This window comes from Hesperophylax consimilis, chromosome 21 (assembly GCF_061612785.1).
Source record: "Hesperophylax consimilis isolate HC1 chromosome 21, BYU_Hcon_1.0, whole genome shotgun sequence".
Taxonomy (NCBI): Eukaryota; Metazoa; Arthropoda; class Insecta; order Trichoptera; family Limnephilidae; genus Hesperophylax; species Hesperophylax consimilis.
This window is the reverse complement of record NC_142856.1, coordinates 3213462-3240519: the sequence shown is the minus strand read 5'-3', so window position 1 is coordinate 3240519 and position 27058 is coordinate 3213462. Positions and strand designations below refer to the sequence as shown.

The 27058-nt window shown below is 35.0% G+C and overlaps 1 protein-coding gene and 1 long non-coding RNA gene across 2 annotated transcripts in view; one reads left to right on the top strand and one right to left on the bottom strand.

The window, feature by feature from the left end:
• The window catches only part of UBL3 (ubiquitin like 3), a 428822-nt gene that overhangs the window by 224834 nt on the left and 176930 nt on the right, over nucleotides 1–27058 (top strand). The window lies entirely within an intron of this gene.
• LOC149413524 (uncharacterized) lies at nucleotides 26079–27053 on the bottom strand. The gene is made up of 2 exons (XR_016304202.1): nucleotides 26979–27053; nucleotides 26079–26837 (listed from the first exon to the last, which is right to left on the bottom strand). It is a non-coding gene; the product is annotated as an uncharacterized LOC149413524 (long non-coding RNA).

Genomic DNA, 27058 nt, shown 5'->3' with positions numbered 1-27058 from the left:
ATACTAGCGCAGACCCGTGACAGATCAAGGGATATTATAATTTTTATATGTGCGATGCCAACGTTAAGAAGAGCATCGTGGAAAGGCCACGCGTGCTGTATAACAATGCCCTTTCTTCAAGCATTCGGGTGCCATAACATGACACTTACAAGTCTTAAAATTATTGCACAGAAACATAACGATATTAATAAAATTAAATTATTTTATAAGTAGAAGTGGGCAGTAAGACATTATTGTCATATAATAATTAGGTACATTATTTTATTTTGACAGAATCAGATCTTAAAACTCAAATTGTTTATTAAAGATAATGTTGCATTTTGGAACTAACAAACGTTCGTAAATGGGTTATTCGCGGTTTTTACATGTAATTCTAGAACGTCATTTTATATGATTTTTATTATTTATACAAGCGCAGACCTGTGACATATCACGATAATAATATATAAATATATATAAATCCGACAGACAATCGACTTTCGAATTAACACCTAGAAATGTAGTTAGTTTCTTAACGCTTTCTTAAACATGTAAAAATCGCAGTTCATTGAAAAATCACAAAATCTGACTTTCCCTCTCAAGATTAACCCTTATAAATTTAAACAGAAGAAATAAACATTTAAATTGTAGAATTTTCTATAAAAAATATTATCCATAAGCACTTTAAATGACACTTAAATTCAAAGCAAATCCGAGTTCATTGAACCAGAGTTACAATCACAGACCGAACTGACATTAGTATTTTTGATGATAAAATAATATACTGAACACAGACATATGAATATATAGACTAGAAATTAAAGGTGAGGGGTAAAATCAACTGTTGAAGAACGAAGGGGGTAAAGCTGACTGTGATTCGTCAATAAATCAATCTGACAGTATATAGGCATCTCGCATAATAATATCACCATTTAGTTCTTAAAAGTATAATCTGCTTTTGAATGAATAGACATTTTTACATGGGAGCGCAAATTACTCGCCACGTTACGAACAATTTGCGAAGTCCAAATTCGGCAAAAAAAAATTTCTTCTATTTTCAGAGTCGAATATTTTGTTTACGTATTTAGTTAAAACACTTTTATAAGTTATTATTTTTTTGATAAATTAATGTTTTTAAAGACAAGATTTTATTTATGCATAGCACAAAGGATAACAATTATTTTTATAAGCAATAATTGTTCGCCTGAAACACTCATCCACATTGAAAAAATCTCCTGATAAAAAATACATGACGCCAACGGGACTCGAACCCGTGTCCATTCGATTTCCGGTCGAAAGCTCTGACCACTGAGCTATGGGGGCTTATTTCTTACCCGAGAAAATATTCAATATATGCTAGTGTTTCATTCAACAATTACTGCTTTTTACATTTTTTCACCTGAGAACAACCAACTTTATTTTTATATGAGAAAGGCATTGTAAGTGCTAAATCTCTCACTTTGATACAAATTGTATACATTTTTTAGGTGAAATACTTGGACTTGTCAAATATTAATTATTATTTTTTTGATAAATTAATGTTTTTAAAGACAAGATTTTATTTATGCATAGCACAAAGGATAACAATTATTTTTATAAGCAATAATTGTTCGCCTGAAACACTCATCCACATTGAAAAAATCTCCTGATAAAAAATACATGACGCCAACGGGACTCGAACCCGTGTCCATTCGATTTCCGGTCGAAAGCTCTAGTGAGAGATTTAGCACTTACAATGCCTTTCTCAAATAAAAATAAAGTTGGTTGTTCTCAGGTGAAAAAATGTAAAAAGCAGTAATTATTGAATGAAACACTAGCATATATTGAATATTTTCTCGGGTAAGAAATAAGCCCCCATAGCTCAGTGGTCAGAGCTTTCGACCGGAAATCGAATGGACACGGGTTCGAGTCCCGTTGGCGTCATGTATTTTTTATCAGGAGATTTTTTCAATGTGGATGAGTGTTTCAGACGAACAATTATTGCTTGACGAACCACGAATTTTTATTAATTTTAAGACCCACCGGTTTCGCTTCACTCGAGCATCGTCAGGGTACAAAATTAAACTAATCAATAATACAAAATGTGTCTTTATATATACATCAATGTCAAAATTAGGATTAAAGAACATCTTAGATGCCTAAATAGCAATGGCTTTTCAGAGTTTGCCAATCATCTTATTGAAAAAGATCATACCTTCAATAAAAGCACCGGTGCTAAGATTCTCCATAAAAAAGACCATAGTAACAAATTGAATAGCCTAGAAGCACTAGAAATAAAGTAAGCCATTAAAACCAAAAGTTTAATTCTGAATAATCAATTAGATTTGTCAAAAAGCCTAATACTGGGAATATTCCCTGTAAACTGTAAAATTCCCAGTATCCCATCACCTTACAATTATTAATACCTATTCTCTATTATTATAATATTTATATACACTAATCGTTTTCTTTTAATATATTGTTGTTTCATTTTGGTTTTACTTTCTCTCTCCCTCTGTATGTATATATAAAGACACATTTTGTATTATTGATTAGTTTAATTTTGTACCCTGACGATGCTCGAGTGAAGCGAAACCGGTCGGTCTTAAAATTAATAAAAATTTGGGTTTTAAACAAAAAATATTGTTTTATTTCATTAAGATAATAATATTTTTCATTTCCAAAAATTCTATGCACACCGCTTCATGATGTCTACCATAGATATTTTTTTAAATGTATTTATCAATATAAAGTTTTTTTACATAAATTTTTCGACATCTGTCTCACTAGGGTACACCTGTGTCGAGACAGACGTATTCAGGTACTTAAAGATTACTTACAAAGGGGCTATTATAAAATTATTAACTAACTAACTAACTAACCATCACGCCGTTTCCTCGCAGGGGTAGGCAGAGAGGACGGACCGCCAAACAACTCGGTCTTGGCACACACTTCTTGCCTCATTCACATTCATACATCGTCTCATACATACTCTTCTATTATTCTGACTCTTGACATGGCCCGACTCTAGTATCTGATTCACTTGATCGTGCCATGTCTTCCTCGGGCGTCCCCGACTTCTAAAATTATTATAAAATTATTGAATTATAAAATTATAAAATTATTGAATCTATTAATAAACGAGCCAATCAGAGAAAGGTGAACAAACCGAGGTGAACAGAGCGCGGGAGGCGGCGTGACCATCTTTCGATGATTTTTCAATAAATGTGAAATGAATCTGACTTTAATTTGTCTGCCCTTATGTTGGAAGCCTATTGGAAGTTTTTTGGGCTGAAAAGTATCTGAAATGTTTTTGTTTTATTATTTGAATTCGATAATCCATTTTAAAAACCCCCCAAGTGTACACGAGTACGAGACAAACACAAGTTCTCGCTCGGTAATATGACTACGGACTTAGATATTATCTCAGTTTGGGGAAATCCCGTCCAGGTCGTTTGATCGTTTATTTATTCCCGATAAAGTCGGTCCGAGAACGACCGAATTTGGGTAATATACGAGGGCTGAGTTCAGTACTAACCTTGCCTAGCCTAGCAGAGCTGCCAGCTCGGCCGTCATAGTCATAAATCAGATGGGGTCCGCTGATGCCAGATGCGGTCTTGGCGCTTTTTATACTCGTCGCGTGAAAGGCATGAAAGTTAAGATTTCAGATTAGAACACAAAGAAATTGAAAGAATATAATTTATACATGTTTGCCAGAATAGTTTTTTCTTCCAAAAACAGAAAAATTGTAATATTTTATTTTAGATTATTAATTTACACAACGCTTAGATAGTTTGGGCATGTAAGGCGAATGAGCGAAGAAAGAAGTGTAAGGAGAAGTTAACTCCATTAATGGAGGACTGAACGCAGTTGGCGCTGACAAAAATATGTCCAAAGAAGTGAAGCTAGCAGTCCACAATGGAGTGCTAGTACCTACCCTGATGTATGGCAGTGAGGCATGGAACTGACAAAGGAAGTATGAAACTAGACTGAATGTTGTAGAAATGAGATCCCAGAGGCGTATGTGTGGTAAAACCATGTATAATCGTGTGAGAAATGTGGAGATCCGCAAAGAATGCTAGGCTGATGTAAGCGTAATGAGTAAGATTAAGAAAGGGACGCTTAGATGGTTTGGGTATGTAGAGCGAATGAGCGAAGAAAGGAGTGAAATGAGAATATATGATGCGAATGGTAGCAGAAGTCAGGGACGCCCGGAAGACATGGCACGATAAAGCGAATCAGATACTCGAGTCGGGCCATGTCAAGAGTCAGAATAATAGAATAGTATGTATGAATGTGAATGAGGCAAGAAGTGTGTGCCAAGACCGAGTTTTTTTGGCGGTCCGTCCTCTCTGCTTACCCCTGCGGGGAAACGGCGTGATGGTTAGTTAGTTAGTTATGTACACAAAAGACAGAGAGTTAACCGAAAGAAATAACAAATAGTGAATACCAATTATCAAACGAACATTTTTATTTATATAGATAGATAGATTACCATACTAATCACACGGAGCAGTGGAAACAGGAACGTGTGCAATGTGCAGCGCAATTCAGTCGTTCCGGTTCACCAATCCGAAAGCATCCGGCCGCATCCGACATCCTTCAACATCGATGCGTTAATCTAACTGACGTCACTGGATCCGGTCCGATCGTGGCCCAATGGTTCGGCGCCGCCTTTGAGTCTGGGCGCATATACACAGCACTATGCATTACCCTTACGGACTTCCCATCGCGGGCCGATTGATACCTTTGGTCCAGCAAGCAACCTTTGGTTCTGCTAAATATATAGAATCTAGGTCGTGTTTGTTCAGTGGCTTTGGGTAGTGCTGCCCGAATGAAAGGCCAGAATATCTGCAGCATGGCAGCGCCTCTGGCGACGGATGTGTGAAGTGAATAGAAACAAAAGACGTTGTTTCAAAATCCGAAAATGTGTTCAATAATATGGGGTTGGTTAGAGAAAATTTATAATAATATGACAGTAAGTTGGGTCTTACACACATCCGCCAGTAAATAGGAACTTATCAAGTACCAAATTTTGTGTTAAAAAAATCCGCCAGTTACAATTGGACACAATAAGAATTTTTAAAGATGGCATTTTAAAGTTGTATAAAATATTTTCCGGTAACCAAACATGGCAGGCAAGAAAATGGGCAGTAATTATTTCAAAAACGAATATCTAAGAAAATAAATCACTTTTTCAAATTACCACAAATTAAGTGCATTAAGTAATCATAAACATGTTTTTATTAAAACTACTTTTAGCATATATTATATATAATTGCCTTACATTAAACTCTGGTCTCTTTGTTTTTATTCGCCTCATGTGCATCTTGTTTGATTTTCATAAAACGCATTTGAAAATCAATACGTATTCGCGTCTTCGCTCGAGACACTTTATTTTCGGCGAAAAAAAACCTCAAAAAGGTAATGTACAATCTAAACTTACTTATAGAATAAATTATTGCTGTATTATAATATACAGGGTGTCCGGAAACTCGTAGTACAAGCGGGAAACTGGTGAATCTACATCACATTTGGAGTCGATTTTGTAGTATTTTTTTTTTTTGATTTGAGCTTTCGTTATCGAGTAAATCGAGTTAGAAGTTGATTTTTTTTTTTTTTTTAATCAAGTTCTCATAAATTATTACTGAAGATCAAAGTACCCAACTAATTAAAACTATTTGAAAGTAAAACAAATGAAGAAACTCGGATTTGAAGCATTATTTTGAAATCACCCTTCATTTAATCCGGTGTAATCATAAAATCTTTCTGCTCTGCAGGGTTAAAACATCTGTTGTTCAACCCTAAACACCAGAAAAAACTTTAACCCTAAAATAGCCGAAAAATATTTTTTTTTGTGAAAATGCTCAAATCAAAAAACTTTATGTTTATTTGGGTTCCCCATGTGGTGTAGATTCTCCAGTTTCCCGCTTGTACTACAAGTTTCCGGACACCGTGTATACAGGGTGTCAAGGGACTTACTTGACTTAATTTAACCAGTGATTCCTACCATTATTTGGAGAAAAAAAATTTGGTCTCTTGGTGACATTGTTGAATTTTTTTCGTATCTACTGAAAACATAGAAAATCAGTTATTGGACAAGATTTTTTTAAATCGTTTTTGAAAAAAAAAAAAAATATATATAATAAAAAAAAAAACAAAGAGAGACCAAATTTTCATTTACTTTATTTACTCCAAATAATGTTAGGAATCAGTGGTTCTAAATCTATCGAATCCGGTCTACGCACACCTCTTATCGCGTTCTAATAGTAGAACCCGTTTCGACAATAATAGTAGTATGCAATAGCGTCTCTAATTGTATAGCTCCATGGCTATGTGCCGAATTGTGATAAAATTATCAGGAGGCCCAAAATGTAAAAAAAATATATATATGCTATATCGACCGCCATCTTGTCAGTGTAAGGGCCTTGTATGCAGGCGGTTCTGATTCAGGTCGACATCATGATCCGACACAAGCACCCGTTGCACCCTGTAACGCTCGTGTGGAGGACCCTTTACGATAGTGCATATTGCCTGTGCCGTGTCGCAGGTTTACCCACTCGAATTGAAGTTAGCGAGTTGTTGAACTTTCAGGAGACCTGCTAGCTGAAAATTTGTTCACTCATCTGCTGAAAGCACTAAAATCTCGAATTTAAATGTCTCTACCGCTTTTTGATATTTTAGGTGGAATGTTCAACTCCTCAAGCTTATTTTTTCGGTTTTGCGAACACCTCATATGGTCTATATATTTGCGAACATCTCATATGAAGAGTGAACATGTTGTAGGATAAATAAATAAAAGAATAATTAAAATGAAACTCTATGAAACCAAAGATTTCGGCCGCAATACGAGAAAAATTCTTGAAATTTTGTGATTTTTTACTAATTATTTTTATACAAAACAATCAAAAAGTGAGGTGGCAGTAATGTTTATAAATATATAAAAAACACATATATATATATATATATTAAATATGTGTTTTTCTTCGTTATCAGTATTTTAAATTCAGTGTTATTATAATGCGTAAGGTGAGTCCTTTTTACAACTTTTTTTAAATTTTGCATTCAAAATTTTAATAATGTTAATGACGTTTATTTCCATCGCCTATGAAAAACAGTTTTGTTTTTAGTATATGTTCAGAAATATTGTTTAGATTTTATTGAGAAGCGGAAGTACACACAAATTCTCAGACATTCTGACAGCATCAATATAACAGTCAATAATTTTTAGCCTGAAGGCTTAAAAGTATACACTGAAAAAAATCTAAATTATTATTGTCATGAGTGTTCTTTTGTTGTTTTATATTGTCTTAATTCATGTTGCATATTATTTTTATAATGTGATATCTTCTCTTAATATGACATCTTCAATTACCGCCAGTACTAGAGTGGCCTAAGCCTGAAACGTTTTTTTTTTTAATTCGATTTTTAGTATGAATATTTTCAGGAAATTTCAGTTTGGCAGTGCACTGCACCGATTTCCTGAAAATCTTCGTACAAAAAATCGTTTTTTGAAAAAATAAATTAAAAAAGTTTTCGGCTTCAACAACAATAACGCCATTTTATTGGTCACGAGCCGCCATTGGTTACCACTAGAATAAGCTCCATAAAGTAAATGTTTTTCTCATTTCATGTGCGATTTTTCGTTTTATATAATCTTCTTATAAATTTATTTTTTATGTTGTCTTATTAGAGGTAGTCATTAAGAGGAAATAGATAAATGGTTTATTTTGGCTGTATACCTACTGATAGAATGTTAACTGACAGTTTCCTGATATAAAAAAAAAAAATTATTACATTAACTCCACACAGGAGACCCTGAGGAAAATAATTTGTCGATTTTGTCTACGTCATCTTTGGGAATGCTGTGTGGAGTTTTTTTTATCAGAGGAAGGAGTGAACATGTTGTAGGATAAATAAATAAAATAAGCTGTTAATCTTGAGTTAGTAATAGGAATAATTTATGTGTATAAAATTATTAGTGCTATTTCTTAAGTGATGATGTTGGCGAGTACTAGTAGTTACTGCCCGGTTTCATCTTTTTTCGGTTCAACCATAAGGCGTCTTTTTTGATTTTTGGCGCTAAAATTGATATTTTAAGTTTCATAAATATAGATTATGATGAAAATTATGTGATCCCCTAAAATAGAAAAGGTTAAAATTATGTATATTCACAGTACTGCAAATTTCACGACTCCCTAGCCGACTCTATGTTAGTCTATGAGTATGTTGACTATGAGTCACACCGTCAGATTTTTTGGCTTTTGACATCAGAACCTTCGGTACAGCTCTAAAGTGTGAGTTGTTACAACAGATCTAGCAGCCTCGTGTTAAAAAATACTCATTCTTATCTTGAAGTCACTGAGGTTTGACTGAAAAATGTATCAGAAGAAAGGTGGTTTAAAAACTTAGTATGCTAAACAATATCACATATCAAAAATATTCTAAAGTCATTAACACGAATTCTAACAAATGTTAAAAACTTATTTACAAAGCTAATTAACATATTACTAATGATAATTACATGTTATTGTTTAGTTATACAAATATCTGGTAGATATTATATTTCACGGCTTTAAGCACCTCACGTGAAGCGTTTCGGTTCCACCCCTTTGCACGCAGCTACCCCTAACACGATATATTGTAATAATATGGTAACAGCACACACGTGGTGACAAAATGGGTATGATTTTTTACATCCGATATTTGAATACTGGGGTTTGCGTCGTTGATTTCTGGGAAAGAAATCTAGAATTTTTCAGAGATACCTCTCGCAATATACACTTATTCTTAGTTATTCTCACTTATCTTACTCCAGCAATTTGTACTTAGAAAACTATATACCAGGTTTTCCTACTTTCAACTCAACATAGTTTTACCACCCGTACATCTCGCAATTTACACTCAACAAAATAGACCAAAAAAAATATCCATGCCCTAGTTTTAATTCTGCAGCACTCTTTATTCGGCCTCTCTAGTGAATAACAAAGTGTCGGGTAGCAGAGCAAAGGTTCCATTGATTGCATGGCGGTAATGAATCCTTTATAGGACCCGCGCAAAGGGTTCTTGGATCCTGGTTCCTGTCAGAGGCTGGGCCGCTGGAACTTGCCAGAGCCCGGTACAGATCCGTCCTCGAGAGAAATTAGTTTCCTGCCAAATTGAGATGGGAATACACCGCGTCGCTTTAGCTGTGATTCTCAAACTATGCGTGAAGAAATTCTACGATTTTTAAGGAAATGAAATGCATAACGCATCATCACGTGCTGACAAACAAATCAATTAAACGCCAGGATTAATATCGACGGTAATAAGTTTCTATGTTCTGTAATCGGGCGTAATAAAGTTTGTTAATTACAAACATGCTTTACAACAAACTATTCGTATTTCTTTTTATAATAATATCAACAAAGTTACTTCACATTTATCTGTGACTACTTTGATAGTATCATAAGTATTTCTCTTGTGCTCTTGTTGTTAAGCACACTTATTGAACTCCTGTATACAACTTTCTAAGATAATGAAATTACAAACTTGTATAGTACCTGTTTAAATGTTTTATGCTTAATAATGTTATGTATTAACTAACTATCACGCCGTTTCTCCGCAGTGGTAGGCAGTGAGGACGGATCGCAATCCGCCAAACAACTCGGTCTTAACGCACACTCCTTGCATCATTCCCATTCATACATCGTCTCACACATACTTTTCTATTATTCTGACTCTTGACATGGCCCGACTCAAGTATGATTCACTTGATCGTGCCTACGGGCGTCCTCGACTTCTGCTACCATTCGCATTTGCGTCATATATTCTCCTTATACTATTTTCTTCGCTCATTCGCTCTACATAACCAAACCATCTAAGCGTCCCTTTCTTAACCTTACTCATTACGCTTACTTTAGCCTTGCACTATTTGCGGATTTCCACATTCCTCACACGATCATGTTTTTACCACACATACGCCTCAGGGATCTCATTTCTACAGCATTCAGTCTACTTTCATCCTTCCTCTGCCAGTTCTATGCCTCACCGCCATACATCAAGGTAGGTACCAGCACTCTATTGTGGACTGCTAGCTTCGCTTCTTTGGACAATTTTTTGTTAGCGCCAACTGCGTTTAGTCCTCCATTAATAGAGTTACCTGCATTTATCCTTCTTTCAATATCTCTGTCAGCCTTTCCATCTCTCGTAAACATACTTCCCAAATACACAAACTCACAAATCCACCTGCTCCCAAGTATTCCTCATTCACAACTATATTGCACACGTACTCTATCTTTCAAACATCATGACTTTAGACTTACTCACATTCATCATTAACTCATTCTTCATACATACTTCATTTATCCTAGACACGAGAGATTGTAGATCTTCCATACTGTTTGCAATCAGCACCGCATCATCAGCATACAACAGGCAACATGAACTATACACTTATTATTATATTCCTGAACATCTTACCTTTAACAATGTATGCTTGTAAAATTATACATTGTTATAGACTTTGATCAAAGATTGCTTCAAGGCGTGAATAAATAAATAAAATGCTCTGGAGTCCCAATTTTATTACATTGGTAATAGAACATTATTATAGTGGTTTAAGAATAAATATTCACTATACTTAACATTTTGTAGCTAAATAAAATACACTGTAATAAAATTATTAAATTTGATGTACTTCAATTTTTCAATAAATTAAACACAAATGAATATTTTCATTCTGGCCGGTTTCACCTCAATTTTCACCCCGGTGAAACTGTAAATAAATATTATATAATTCCATCGTAAATACCACCAAACTAAAGGTTGTCATTTTCTTTCTCTTCACGTTGAAACTACGACGAATGCTTTTAACTTATGATAAAACTTCTGAAACCCCTAACCAAAGGTTAAGTAACTATCGATCTTTACATTTTCCAAGAATAGACTTCTCTGCAAAACACTTTGGCAAGAATCCTCTTTACTTCTCAACTATGACGAATGCATTTTATTTGTAAAATATCATAACCCATGTGTTGTGCTCCACTTCTACCGCATCTCAGTGGAACGACATTCTCGATCTAAACTTTTTCTTCTAGACTTTTTTCTCTCTACTAGACAGAGGCGGCTCGTAACTGAAATTGCCAGCAGCGCATTTCGCTTTTGTACCTAGTATGTAATATAGTAAATTAATTAACAGGAGTACTACAATAATAAGTAATATTTGTAAAATAATTTAATACATAATACTGCTTCGTCATCGTTTACAATATCACCTCGAAAGTAAAGGCCACGCAAATTTATCGGTGAAAATCTCGCGGAACCGTTTAAATTTTACGCGCACGAGTACCAATGTGTGCATGTTGTAGTGCTAACATTATGAATTAACGAATATTTTCCCGACGCTTTGGATTTACGCATGATCAAAGTTGGGCAATATTCATTTGACTTTAAGGCGCTTCGCGCATGCGTCGATAGTGCCCGGGATAATCTATATATCTGCACTGCTCCAACACGCGATTTGCGCTTGTCCGATCTCAACCGGCCGAGCTGTCTCGATACCGCCCGATGCTGTCTCCGTAGTACCCACGGTAAACCAAAGTTTTGTGCACATTGGAATGTGCACGATGCGTTTGCGCTTGCGCGGAAGGCTAGTACAAGAAAATAGCTCAAATTTCCAATGTCGGGAATTATGACTGGAGAGTAGGTACTTTTGTTTATTCATGACTGGGGCACAGATGTCGCTGTAAGTTATGTGAAGACTTAAAACAAGTAGTGCAATGAATAGGCATACCAAGGAACCGCCTCTGCTCCTAAATGATATAATTATTATTTTTTATTATTTCTGCCTGAAAATAATAAAACGTCTTCTCGTAAGAACTTCAGGCTTCAGCCTCGCGGTGGCCTTTCTGCTGATTAGTGCGGTCGTCGGAACACAGATGGCAGCTGATACTATCGAAATGATGTTATATCACGCCGCGGCATTAATCATTTTTAAATCTTATTAGGTCCATGTGTGGGAAGCTGCATCTTGTAAAAGGTGAAGAGATTATATATTATCCGGCCTTGTATTATACCGCATTATCTCTTTGTACCAGAGTCACACTCTAGAGGACGTCGCCATAACCTTCTTTATTGTAAAGCGAGCCCCCACCAATTTGTTCATGAACTCACCCGTGGGGAGAGCCACGTACTTCCTAAATGTAATTGATCAAAAGATCGATATGTTTTTCATTTCCTACAACGCTCTTACGAGGTTTTTGTCACTGCAAATACATTGTATAAATGGTACAATTATAACTATCTAGACCCCATTCTATCTCGGGCAATGCTGGGTACTTCAGCCATAAATAATAAAGTAGGTACCCCTTATACTAAATTAAAAAATACTTTATGATTTGAGCAAATTTGGAAAAACAATAATTTATTGATAAAGATGAACAAAAAAATACCCAATGAAATGAGCCACTAAAATTGTGCACATAAAAGTTTTTGAATGCTTCTATGAATAATTATTATTCCTGCCACTGAAAGCTCCGTCGAAACCTATCTGTCAGCAGTAAAGTTGTACCAGTGAAATGTCACTTTTTGGTTTTAATAATATGCAGATGTAATTTGCCTAAAAAAATATTGGTAAAAAATAATATGCAAATCCTGTCCCTTTTCTGTTTTTGCGTGACAGAATTTGACAGTTCGAATATTGAATTAAAAAAATAATAAAAAAGGGGACTGAACTAATTTGAATTTGGAAAGAAAAAAATTTCCAATTAATTTTTAAAATATGGGGAAACGGCGTGATGGCTAGTAAGTTAGTTAGCTATAAACTAAAAAAATCTGTTTGTCTGAAGCAGCGAAAACTCTCGAACTGCAAGCTTTGGCGACATGAAATTTAATAATATTTGGATGATTTGTATAGCGCCGTTTTTGTGCAAAATCACCTCAAGGGCGCTGTACAAATATATAATACATTTCTACAATGATCTATGTTATTACTAACTACATATGGAGATAATATACAGTATCATACTTACCTGGTAGGTCACTTAATTAACATTAACTAATTGTTTATTAGCGAAATTAAAATACAAGATTTAGGACATAATTGGAAAATTGAATATAATTTGACTTTCTCTCAGGAATGTTATATTTAATTTAAGGGTATTACAGCTTAAAAGTCCTTCTTGTGTGGAATTTCAACGCAAATACATATTTTCAACTCAAAAAGCGATTTCCACCTTGAGCTATTGGGCTTTAAATTATCCAATTGACGATATATTATTATCTTTTATACATGAGAACAGGTGGTTTGTAAGAATCATTCTTGAATTCAACAGCGCTCTACATGTAATTCCTCCTACAACATGTTCACTCCTTCCTTTACTACAAAAGACCCTCCACACAGCATCCCCAAAGATGACATAGGGCCTTAGGGAAATTATTTTCCTTAGGGCCTCCTTTGTTCGGTTAATGTAAAGAAAAACAAATTATTCAATTTTTATCATTATTTCGCGACACCGTACATATAGATGTATAGGTTTGTTTTTCCACTAAAGGTACTAAACTATATTTAACTAAAATTAATTTACCAGTCAACCATCAAAACCCGACAAATGTTCTCAGTTTTACATCATCAACTCGCCTGAACTCTGTGCGGACCAATAACTTTTAATCTTTCTTTCGGCCCTTCCTATAATCTCGTAATGGAATCGGAAACGAAGAATTAATAGCAGTTATACAAGTATCAAACCATCGACTAAACGTCAATTCCTTCCTCGCAATGTTAGTTGGTTCCCGTTTACACGATTCTTCAATTAACTTGCTGGAATATAGCGCCTTGACACCTTCGAGACATACCTTTTATTGGGTCGGCCATAGACTTTTTTCTCGCCGTACAAAATTGTAAAAGGAAATACTTAACATTCATTTAAGTGGGAATAATATCCAGTTAAGTGACTTGGCACTTGATAAAAACACCCTTTCATTTACATCAAGCCCTTAATGTGACATATGAAATGGCCAAACCCTTTTATATTTGTTACGTATATTAGCTGGGGTTTGACTGTTTGTTGATGGACTGAAAGGGATTCCGTACTTGGCACCTTATTGGTGGAATTTTGTCGTTCTTTTTTCAAATTGAATACCTTCTAAGATCTACTAGGAGCGTTGGTCTTTAGCGTGTTATTTATTTTGCGCCAACAAAGGCGTATCTAACTGAGTACAATTTATCTCGCTTTGAAATAATAGGGTTGTAACTCAAAGACATGTTTTACAGTTCAATGACTCTGGAGTTCTTACGTAAATATGTTTCGAAAGCAAATCAATTGTAATTACAATTACAATAATGGGATAGCTCTACGCTTTGTTGAAACATGTTTTGTAAACACATTAGCGATGGGAAAACTGTCCACCTCGAATTACGTTATAAATAAAAAATTGTTACATAAGCTTTTTTTAATATGAATTTAGGCATCAGCTGTAGGCAGACTGATGGAACCTAAGCGCAAGCCAAATACTAAGTTTGGTGATCGCGCTTTCGGAGTATCTGGGCCGAAGGCTTGGAATAAACTCCCCCCGGAACTAAATCCATAACAAGTCCAACAGAATTCAGGTCTAAACTAAAAACTTACCTTTTTAAGCTGTCGTACCCTTAAATTAAATATACCATTCCCAAGAGAAAGTCCAGTTATATTCAATTTTCCAATTATGTCCTAAATCCTGTATCTAAATTTCGCCAATAAACAATTAGATAATGTTAATTAAGTTTTAATCTTAAATGACCTACCGGGTAAGTATTGTACTGTATATTATCTCCATAAATAGTTAAGTAATAACATAGATCACTGTAGAAGTGTATTATAAGTTTGTACAGCGCCCTTGAGGTGATTTTGCACAAAAACGGCGCTATAAAAGTCATCCAATTATTATTATTTATTTAAATATTGAAGACAATATTAGTGATTTCTAAACGAAAATCTGAAACAGAAAAATCAGAAAAGGAAACGGTCACATCTGGGACTCGAACCCAGGACCCTTGTCTTTCCGGGACAGTGCTCTACCAACTGAGCTAATGGAACCCTATTCCCCTCGGTCACTTTTAACTGTATCATACTTCGAATAAGAACTACTAACATTGTCTTCATTTTTTCACCCCACATTTTTATTGGCAACTATCTTTATCTTTATTATTATTTATTATTATCAGCTCAATGAAAGTTGAAGGAACCAAACAGAGTCAGGACTTGTTGTTTCACCGAATTTGAACAATCCATCAAATTTCAACGTTCATTTTCGGGTTCTGCGAATTGAAGTTCTGTTATTGTATCATTATAGGCTAGTTGCTTAACAGAACTTGAAAAAATCTTTCACAGAACTTGAAAACTAACTTTGAAATTTAAAGAATTGTTCAAATTCTCCGAAACAACCCGTCCTAAGTTTGCAGCTTTGAAATTCTCAAATACTGTATCTTGGTGAATCCTGGCACGTGAACAAATAGAATTCTAAGCGAAACGCAAAACTCATCTATTTAGTAATAAGTCAAACCCCCTATTTGAGACCATTATTTGGTACCTAAATTTTCTATCTTCTTATATAAATAAAAGTTTTAATGTTCGTTTGTTCAAAATCTTAAATCTTTGAAAGTTCTTCACCAATTGCTTTGAAATGTTGACACGACGTTCAATTCGAATACGCGTGTGTTTTTATATACATATTTATTTATTTATTTCATGCCTATTAAGGCTTTAACATACATATAAGTCAAAATATCACTGAACTTGATCTACACAGCATGCAGGCAAAAAACATAAAAAATCCCAAATATTTTTTCTGTTTCAGTTGACAAAATTATTATGTGTTAGTCAAATTAAATACCTTTATTAAAATATGATGAAAAAAACTTCAATAGGGTATGCTTATATATTGAAATTGATGAACTAAATATATCAACAACATCGTAGTATTTTTGTTGTTTGTTTTTGGGGTGTTATGCCGTGTTGCGCTAACTCCTTCTTTAGCCGACGTTTCGGACAGCGTTGCAGTGTCCATCATCAGGGCAGATCCGGTAGATCCGAAGATGTGATCCACATCCACAGAGAAGATCCACATCTTCGGATCTACCGGATCTGCCCTGATGATGGACACTGCAACGCTGTCCGAAACGTCGGCTAAAGAAGGAGTTAGCGCAACACGGCATAACACCCCAAAAACAAACAACAAAAATGCTTTTGGCCGTGAGAATCTAAAAACTTATCGTAGTATTTGTTTCCTAGCTGTTGAATCCGTCGCATAGGAGTGTGATATTGGGACGTTGATATAGAATTGCTACAATAATATGGTAGGTACTGTCTTGTAACCAACCTGCTTGGAGTATGAAAAGAGATTACATATAATAAATCAGGGGTATCAAACATTGAATTTTATACAAACAGGTTAAATCGGAAATAATTCTACGGTCAGATAATTTAATTAAATTTAATGAACAAAGTACGTTATCATAATTTAGGTTTTCTCTAGGAATGCCCATTTTAAAATTTACATATCTTAAAAATTTATTTTGGATTCTTTCAGTCTCATGTGAATGAACCTCACAATTTGGGGACCAAACCGTGGAATTGTATTCTACATGACTCCTTACTGTATATATATATATATATATATATTATAAAGTTGTCACCTGTGCATCATCGGCGTCATCTTTGGACAAACGAGCCTTTTTAATCAGTGCCATCTGTTGGACGTAAAAGCAACACGCGCTATTGTTTCTCTATCTCTATACTGAGCCACAGCAGTGTGCGAGTTCTCAATATAATTTTTGTATTATTTTGCAAAAATGAATGCTATTTCACAGTTGTTCCCTCAAATCTGAACGCTTTCATAGATCATTATATCTGTACGTGGAGAACAATGAGCATTACTAATTCATTAAGAATCTCTTCAAATTATTGGTAATCCGGTTAAAACTGTATTGAAGAAATTACGAATGAATTAACAGGTTTCCCGATAAACTTTTAGTAAATTATTAATATATTATCAAATTACTAAAGTTAGGAATACTCGTTTTTCTCCGTGTATATATTATAATATGATTAAACCGAATTTCGTTTATTTTGTACGCATAGTATTTTAATGGTAATAAAAGTACACATTTCATTTTTTGAGGTCTGTAAATAGGTAATTAAAAAAATTACATTTCTTGATTTTTCAGCGTTTTGCGCTGGTAAATAAATAATTAATCATTTGTTTCCATAATCTGAACAGTCGGCTATGATATTTTGCCATTTCATTTTTATTGAAACATTATTTCGAACAACAGACGAGACAATCGAGCTTGAATGGAAATTCCTCGTCGCTCGATTGTTTCTCGAGGTTTTAGCTTTTTCTTTCGGGGTTTTTTGTACCAAGGCGTTTTTTTTAACATTTCTCGCGCCGTGACCCCTCGTGGCCTGTAACATTCCGCCAGCACAAAGCATGCTGCGGTCGGGAGTGATTAAAAAGGAATGAAAGGATACTACCCACGGGGAGGTCGAGGGCCGGGCGGGGCAGATCTAATATTGGAAAGGACTTATCTACGTAATTAAAATACTTTAGAACATTCCAGTGTAGGTAAGGTACGATGTAATCTCTGAACTTGGTTTGGTACCAATACACCGTATAATAAAGAAGATGTTGGCCCTATCCCACATACGTTGTCTTTATATTGTTTAAGTTGATCTATGATCCATTAAATTTACATTATAATTTAAAATTGTTTTCTGCGTTTAGTTTTGGTGTAGCCGTCAATTACCGGATACCAAGAACTATTGAGCTTACCCCGTCGTCTTTATTAAATTTTAATTATATTGTAATACTTAGAGGATTGGCGTTTGCAACACGGTATTACATCTACTTACATAAGCCCACACCTTACCACATCGATAACCCGTGGACCCTTGAAGAAAGAGGTATCGCAAAACGGCATAATACCTCAAACATAAACCACTTTAATTGATTTTTGTATATATCTATTATATCCGTTCTTTGAAAATTGCTTAGTGTCCATGATCCGTTTTTGGCATTGTCAAAATAATCTCCATTTACCTAAACAATGACCAATCTAAAACCTAACCTAAAACAGTCAATTGCTCCGTTTAATAGCTCCTACGCAGAGTAACCAAGATTCAACTTCGGCGCTAATTAAAATATTTAAAAAAAGTCTTTTGCACGTTATTCATTAAAATATTTCATCAATTGTTTTTTGGCGGCTTTACATTCGGAATATGAATAAATAGTTTTGTCCAGTGGCGGCCAGTGGTCAAAATATGTGGGGGTTCACCGGATTACAACATTAAGTCATAAAATAAATTAAATAAAGGTACATACCTATTTATAAAGAAGTTCTATTCTCTGCTCCTTTTGTTTAACGAAGACCTATATCAATGCTTAACACTGATAGTGCGTTCAGTCTGTCCTGGCTCAACGTGTTTAATAAGATTTTATTCTTTTTAACGTTGAGAAACATCTTTAGCTTTCAACTGAGGTCATTCCAAAGGTCATGAATGGTGCACAAAAGTTTTAGTAATTTCACAGTCTCGGGAAAGTCTTCTAATAATCAAGTACTATAAAAAAGTTGTAAAATTAAATTAATTTGTTAGCTTTTGAAAAATCGTCGCGGACGTAAATTGCACAGAGTTCACCTTTTACTGAACTTTATTTAGGAAGTCATACGTTTTAAGCGTCACATTGAAATCATGTTCTGGGAAATTTGACCTGTATCGATTTTTATTAAATAGCTCATTATGGTGTTTAACTTAGGCACGGTAGCCTCAATCCAATTGCATTCTGATGTCAACTTTTCCTAAAACCTTTAAGCTCAAAACTTTTTGTAAATGTAAATGACAAGAATTATGTTTTTTGATTTTTTCAGAAAGGTGAGTTACATCAGTAACACCGCTGATTGTCCAAACTGAATCAACATCGTAAATTAAACACGTAAAACAAAATAAACTATCACATTCTTCGATCCAGATTTTCACTCTTGTTTTATTATCAGTTCAGGTTTTAGGTGGACCGGCATTTTTTATTATCACTTTGTTTTCAAAACTCGACCTATTGTTCTTAATGTATTCCACATTCAAACTCATTCTTAATTTATACTTTGAACAAACACAAAAGTAATCATAAATTAGTATAACCTGCAATTGATATGCCTTATTAATAATTGATATACAAGATCGATATAACCTGCAATTAAACTTCAAAACTTTCGCAGAGTAAGAAAAGTTTTAAATTCAACAGACAATACAATGCCCGGCAACGGCGAGTACTGACTAAACTGATAATAAGTAATCTGACCATCACTCATCTCTTAATGACATGTTTTATCCTGTATGCTTGTATCGAAGAAGCGGAACATTCGCTGAAAAATAGCAGATGGTAAATTGAAACCACGATATCGACAATAATATCAAACATACGCGTTTTAGTTTAACTTTCTACTGAATAAACCGTTCCTTCTGATGTGGTGGTAAAACCCCGAACGCCGTCCTTGATGTGGTATTATTTGCAAAGATTAGTATGAACTGGTATGTACCCACGCTTTCGACTGTTCCACAGAATATGCGACAAAGCAGTTAAATTTTGGATCGCAATCGAAAACGAACTGCTACGAACATAGGCACAAGTCAAAGTCGGTCTGCAAGTTAAGCGCGCTTAATAAGTAGGTACCTTTTGAATGAGATATTATAACCGAACCGAGTTTCGTATTGTGATTAGCCATGTCGGAAATCTTGTTGGTTGTTCGGCGCTCGGGAGCACATATTAGCTGGCCGCCACTGGTTTTGTCCGTATAAATACTCAATTATTTCAAGAAAGGAATACCTCAATTCAATATTGTATTAGTAATTCAATCCAGTGCATATACTACCAATCTCGGTGATGGAACTTTTGTATATCAGTTCAGTTAATAAAACACGCAGCTTTGAACTGGCGGTAAAGCTATGCTTGGAAACGTTTAACATACAGGGTTTTCCAATAAGAGGTGTTATTTTGAATAGCCCGCTATTTCGGTAGATGTTACTTTTGAAGCTGTAATTTTTTCGACATTTGACAAGTAGAAACTACGCCATTAATAAAAATGGAACGATACACGCTTCAACAACACATTGAAATTATTAAAATTCACTTGAGTGAATCCAATGCAAATCATCTTGAGTGATGAGGCCCATTTCCACCTCGGTGGCTTCGTCAACAAGCAAAATTGTCGCATCTGGGGCTCGGAAAACCCAAGAGTTATTGTTGAAAAGCCCATCTGGGGCTCGGAAAACCCAAGAGTTATTGTTGAAAAGCCTCTCTATCCTCAACGTGTGACTGTTTGGTGCAGTTTTTAGTCCGGCGGAGTCATTGGACCTTACTTTTTCGAAAATGAGGCTGGAGTAACAGTTACGGTGAATGGATTGCGCTATCGATAGATGATTAATGATTTTTTATGGCCGGAATTGGATGGTATTGATCTGGACAACGTTTACTTTCAACAAGACGGCGCTACGTGACACACAAGCAACGAAACCATTGATCTTTTACGATTGATTATTATCAAAATAACACCTCTTATTGGAAAACCCTGTATATCTAAAATTAAAACGTAGATTTCGTGCGTTGGTTTCCAATATTATTTCAATTCCAAATTGATAGATTCTGCCCAATAAATCAGTGTTGTCGTTCCTTCAAACATCTCCGGCGAAATGTGAATCTGGATTGTATATTCGCGGTTTAGCCCGCCCCGACATTTGTATACATTATTCGTCAATTTGAATTCAATCTAACCGCAGCCGGTTTGGCATTTGCAAATTCGCGTAATAAGCCTGGAAAACCGCCTTACATAATGTAGCACATACATATTTATGGAACCTGCCTGTAATGGATTGTACGCATCTAATACGTACGAGGGCCTATTACTTTCCTGTTGTTTTTCCTATATCGAATATTCCCAGCATCCGCCATGGAGCCATGATTGATCGATCTGAGACGACAGAATTCGACGTAGACGCGATAAGACTTATAAAATATTCAGATCTCTACATTTTACATGACACGTATATTACCTTTTCATCTTACTTACATCTTTGGAGAGTCCTAAGAACTTCAAGGAAATACCTTTCCTCCTGTCGGTATCATGCTGTCATTTCAGTTAATTCAGTTCCTCATATCCAAAGATAATGGAATAATTATTATCATCATCATCATCATTAGTCATTAAAATAATTTTTTAAGATATGTCAATTTCAAAATGGGCATTCCTAGAGAAAACCTAAACTACGATAACGTACTTTGTTCATTAAATTTAATAAAAGTATCTGATCGCAGAATTATTTCCGATTTAACCTGTTTGTATAAAATCATTAATTCAATGTTTGATACCCCTGATTTATTATATGTAATCTCTTTTCATACTCCAAGCAGGTCGGTTAGAAGACAGTACCTACCATATTATTGTAGCAATTCTATGTCAACGTCCCAATATCACACTCCTATGCGACGGATTCAACAGCTAGGAAGCAAATACTACGATTTTGTTGATATATTTAGTACATCAATTTCAATATATAAGCATACCCTATTGAAATTTTTTTCATCAAGTAGTGGAATATTTTAATAGTGGTATTTAATTTGATTTGACTAACATATAATAATTTTGTCAACTGAAACAGAAAAAAATATTTTGGGTTTTTTATGTTTTGTGCCTGCATGCTGTGTAGATCAAGTTTAGTGATATTTTGAATTTATATTTATTTTTCTGCAATGGTTTTAACAGTCGTTTCCTGCACTATTTTCATGTATAATTTCGTAAATATTTTTTATATATATGTATGTAAAAGCCTTAATAGGCGTGAAATAAATAAATAAATTATCATAATCTGCACTACAACCTTTGGAGAGTCCATAAGGTAACACTTTTACTCCTATCGTGATTATTTTTTGGATTTTTATGCCGCGTTGCTCCTTTCTCTTCTTGTTCTTGGTATCAGATACTTGAAGGCTATACCAAAACTAAACGCCGAAAACCACATTAATTTAACCAATTTATTATACTGAATTATCGGACCTAACAAAATTGACGTCCGCAACGCCTTATCACTTTCACGTACATGAACACAGACTTCACAATCTTTACATCTGCCCTGATGATGGACACTGTAACACGGCATAATAACCCAAACATTAATAACGATAATACTTTTGGCCGTGAAAATCTCAAACCATACCTCTACTCCTGCCTACCTCCTGGTGTAGTTCTTCGTGTCAAAGGATGAGGTGTTCGTCTCCACACCTTTCAATCACCCAAGCTTAAGGTCTCTTAAAAATTCTTCGTCCTGTAGGCATATAATAAAGACAGCTCTTTCTAATGCGTACTCGGCTATATTCCATCCTTGGTAAATGTCCTGCCCAAAGCTCTCGTCCAGTCTTTATTATTGACGACTCTTTCAAACGGTTGGTTGTGCCTTGACTCCATTTTTTTGTATAGATCCAAAGATTCTTCGTTTCAAAAATATCCTAAACAATTACATTATCCAACTCTACGAACCGTAGCTTAGGTCTTCTTGAATTAGTTGTTCATGGAGATTTTATTTGTTCCTTAGTCTTGATTTGAAATGTCTGAAGGTTGTAGCTTCTGTTAGCAAGGGCGACTCTTCTATTATTTCTACTTGTCGTTTGTGGCGTCAGAATAAGTTCCGATGTAAATGAAATCAATCACTGCAACAAATACATATTCATTAACATACATTACATCCTTTGCTTTGACTCGTACTGTTTTAATCAAATTCTTTCAGACCACTCGCCAAGGACTAGCCATATGATTTCCACACTTTGATGTGTTTGTCGGGAGGCATCACAGTCCTTCTTTTTTATGCGAATATCGCGCAACAATACTAACTGCTCCCCACTCTCGGAGCCAGTGGGACTGGTGTTGATCTGGCTTGTAAATAGCACAGATCATCAGGGAAATTAATTCCCTATGAAAAAAAATGGTTGATTATTAAATTCACTCTGCAGGAGAAGTAACAACTTATAATCCAGCCACCAAAATACATAAAAACAGAAGACTCACCAAAAAATAGCACTCGCATTAAGTTTAGCTCCTTGATCTTCAAATTCGGAAGCAGACGGCAAATCGGCACAATAATATTTGTATTCGCACTATGATATTATAATATGTCAACCAGCTCTCAAGAGAGTAGAATTTTTAATAAAGATGAATTAGCACATTGTAATTCCAAACGTACTGCCACATTATTGTGACAAAAATATCTTAATCCTTTTGTCTGAAATCCACCAAACAGAGTGGTGCCCTCTTTTGTCAAATGATATAATTCGGAAGAATCCATCTGATTAATGCAAAGATTACTGTAATTCGTTATCACTCACCTGCAGAGCAAAATCTATACAAAACTGACCAGAGATCTCTCTTCTGTCCATTATTTTTAATTTATATTTTTAAAATTATTTCACACTAATTTTAAATCGACTGCTTCTCCAGGGACCATGGCATCTCCAATTTATGCACATATGTTTTGAAGCTGAGGGAGTGGGGAAGAGAAGGCGCATCACCGTCTCTAGAGGAAGGTTAGGAAGCAAAATACCTAAACACAGATAAAGCCATTCCAAGCAACGTTTCGATTTTGTATTGAGATCTTTCACCAGGGTAATACTGATATTTAGATTAGTATCTTTTACACTGGTTTATTATTTCATATTCTAGGGCCGTCTGTTTCAACGCTAGCTATAGTAAAAGTAAATGCTAAAGTAAATGCTAAAGTTAAATTTCACCAAAATGCGTTTTTCAATCAATTTAACTCATGGTTTTACGTCACTTTTATGTTTAGTTTTTACTTTCCGAAAATAGACAGTTATCCTTTAGTTACTCCGCCATGTTGGCATATTTGACAGTTCTGTCTTATGCATAAATACCATTCACGGTTCTGTCAGAGTCGGGAGGTAAACTACGAAATTACGCGCTTCAAAATCGATTGCTAATCATGATAGATATTGTAGAAGGTGATGATAGTGACGATGAATTACTAATCCAATATGTCTTGCGGCGAAAACCAAAAACATTTCGACCCCGCGTCAATAATATGGTTATTTGGGACGATCTCGAATTTTTGGCGCGCTATCGGATGTCGAAAAACCTTGTCAATTTTGTGACACAACAAATACAAGGAGATATTACAACTACTGGAAGGTAAATTATATTTTTTTCCGCGTAATACCGTGTTACATATTATAATGGGTCTTCATTTACTTCAAGATACTCACAAACATATTTTTACAGGAACAAAGCTGTCAGCGCCATTGACCAAGTACTGATGACATTAAGATTTTTGTCAACTGGAAGTTTCCACATCAGCAATGGTGACTTATGCGGACTCCACAATTCAACTGTCTCCAGAGTCGTGTGGCGGGTTATTAAAGCCATTGCTAGGCTAAGGCCGCAGTACATAAAGATGCCAGCAGACGAGGCAGAGATGTCGGAGGTTGCGTGTTCCTTCTATAACATTGCCAAATTTCCCAGTGTGATAGGAGCCATAGATGGAACACACATTCCTATCCAGTCTCCAGGAGGAGATGATGCTGAGGTGTTCCGCAACAGAAAATCAACATTTTCATTCAACGTACAGGCTGTTGTGGACGCAAAACTCAAGTTTATTGATATTGTCGCACGCTGGCCCGGCTCTGCTCATGATAACACTATTTTCAACAATAGTGCTATCAAAGGGCGATTGATAGCCAAAGAATTTGGAGATTATCACCTTTTAGGTGACAAGGGCTACGCAAACTGCGAGTACCTATTGACACCACTTCGCCTCCCAACAACCCCTGCCGAAACGCTCTATAATGAAAGTCACATAAGGACGAGAAATACTGTAGAGAGAGCGTTCGGGGTTTGGAAAAGGCGTTTTCCTGCTTTATCGCTGAAACTACGAATAAAAAAAGATAGAGTGCAGGACACAATAGTCGCAGCTGCTGTTCTGCATAACTTATGCATTCTGCATAAAGAGATGGAGCCACCGGAAAATGGCCCGAATCCGGAAGAACACCCTGATGAAGAAACGTTGGGCGGGCCTCCACTTGGCGGCGGTGGGAGAGGTGAAAAAAGAAATAAATTAATTAATTGTTTTTTTGCCAATCTTTGAGCTGCTTTTTATTCCTTTGTAACTTTTGCAAACAATTAAAATAAATTTATTTTGTTGTACATTTTGTTATTTATTCCCATAATACAGCCTTCAGCAAGCACCAAATATCATAATTTATTAATTATGAATATAAACTAAAGAACGACGAGAAAAATTGCTCAGGTTATTATTCTTAGGTTACGTCTAAAGAACTATGAGCTAATGACAGCCAGGTAATTAAATTACTCCCACATGAGATAGAAACTTTAAAGTGCACAGACCTGATATGTCCATACACATCTTATCATTCTTACGTTATGTCTACAAAACTATGAGCTAATGACAGCCAGGTAATTAAATTACTCCCACATGAGATAGAAAGTTTAAAGTGCACAGAGCTGATATGTCCATACACATCTTATTATTCTTAGGTTACATCTAAAGAACTATGAGCTAATGACAGCCAGGTAATTAAATTACTCCCACATGAGATAGAAACGTTAAAGTGCTCACAGCTGATATGTCCATACACATCTTATCATTCTTACGTTATGTCTAAAAAACTATGAGCTAATGACAGCAAGGTAATTAAAATGCTCCCAGATGAGATCGAAACTTTAAAGCTGATATGTTCATATACATCATGTTATTCTTAGGTAACGTTACAACAGCGATGTGAGAGTCCAGAGATAGCAGACAATAATAAATATTGAATAGTAACAGTGAATAAATATAAACTGTAGAAGTAAAACATAAAAATATAGATGCTATGAGAATTGTGTCTACATAATGTGTACATTAGAGTACATTTATCCAAGTAATAATAAACTATAGCAGTAAAACTTAAAAATATAGATGCTACGAGTATTGTGTCTACATAATGTGTACATTAGAGTAAATTTATCCAAGTAATAATAAATTATAGCAGTAAAACATAAAAATATAGATGCTACGAGTATTGTGTCTACATAATGTGTACATTAGAGTACATTTATCCAAGTAATAATAAACTATAGCAGTAAAACATAAAAATATAGATGCTACGAGTATTGTGTCTACATAATGTGTACATTAGAGTACATTTATCCAAGTAATAATAAACTATAGCAGTAAAACATAAAAATATAGATGCTACGAGTATTGTGTCTACATAATGTGTACATTAGAGTACATTTATGCAAGTAATAATAAACTATAGCAGTAAAACATAAAAATATAGATGCTACAAGTATTGTGTCTACATAATGTGTACATTAGAGTACATTTATCCAAGTAATAATAAACTATAGCAGTAAAACATAAAAATATAGATGCTACGAGTATTGTGTCTACATTATGTGTACATTAGAGTACATTTATCCAAGTAATAATAAAACAATAACTTCGTAAACACCACTTTTATAATGAAAGTGGTGTTTACTAAGTTATTTTTTTTAAATTTAAATTTGAACGTTACATCACAAAATATCTGCTTCATATGAATATAAAATTAAAATAGCTGATAGAAACAACAGTATTATTTTTTTTCTATTTCTTTCTTCAGTAATAGCTCTGCCAATTCCTGTCGAGCTTCCGCAGCTTTGCACTCAGCGAGGGCCTTCCGCAGGTGCAACTGGTGAAGCTCAGCTTCTCGTGCTTCCTTTCTCTTCATGACGTCTTGACTTTCATCAAAGTACTCCATCTTCCTCTTCGTCATGGAACTGAGATTTTTTCTCAATATGGCCGGAGTAACTGCAGACTTCTTCTTTGAAACTGCAAACAATGAAATTGTTATAAACGCATTGTCTTGACGCTACAAAGATTCCACAATGTAGAACAATATTAAATGCAAATGAGAGAAAGCTCCATAAATAATTATTTTAGTTTATATATATGTTTGTACTAATTTGTTACCTGTTACTAGTGGACTGGCCATCTTTCTTTTGATTATGGGCTTTTCAGCGCATATCACATCATCCTCCTCCTGCTCACAG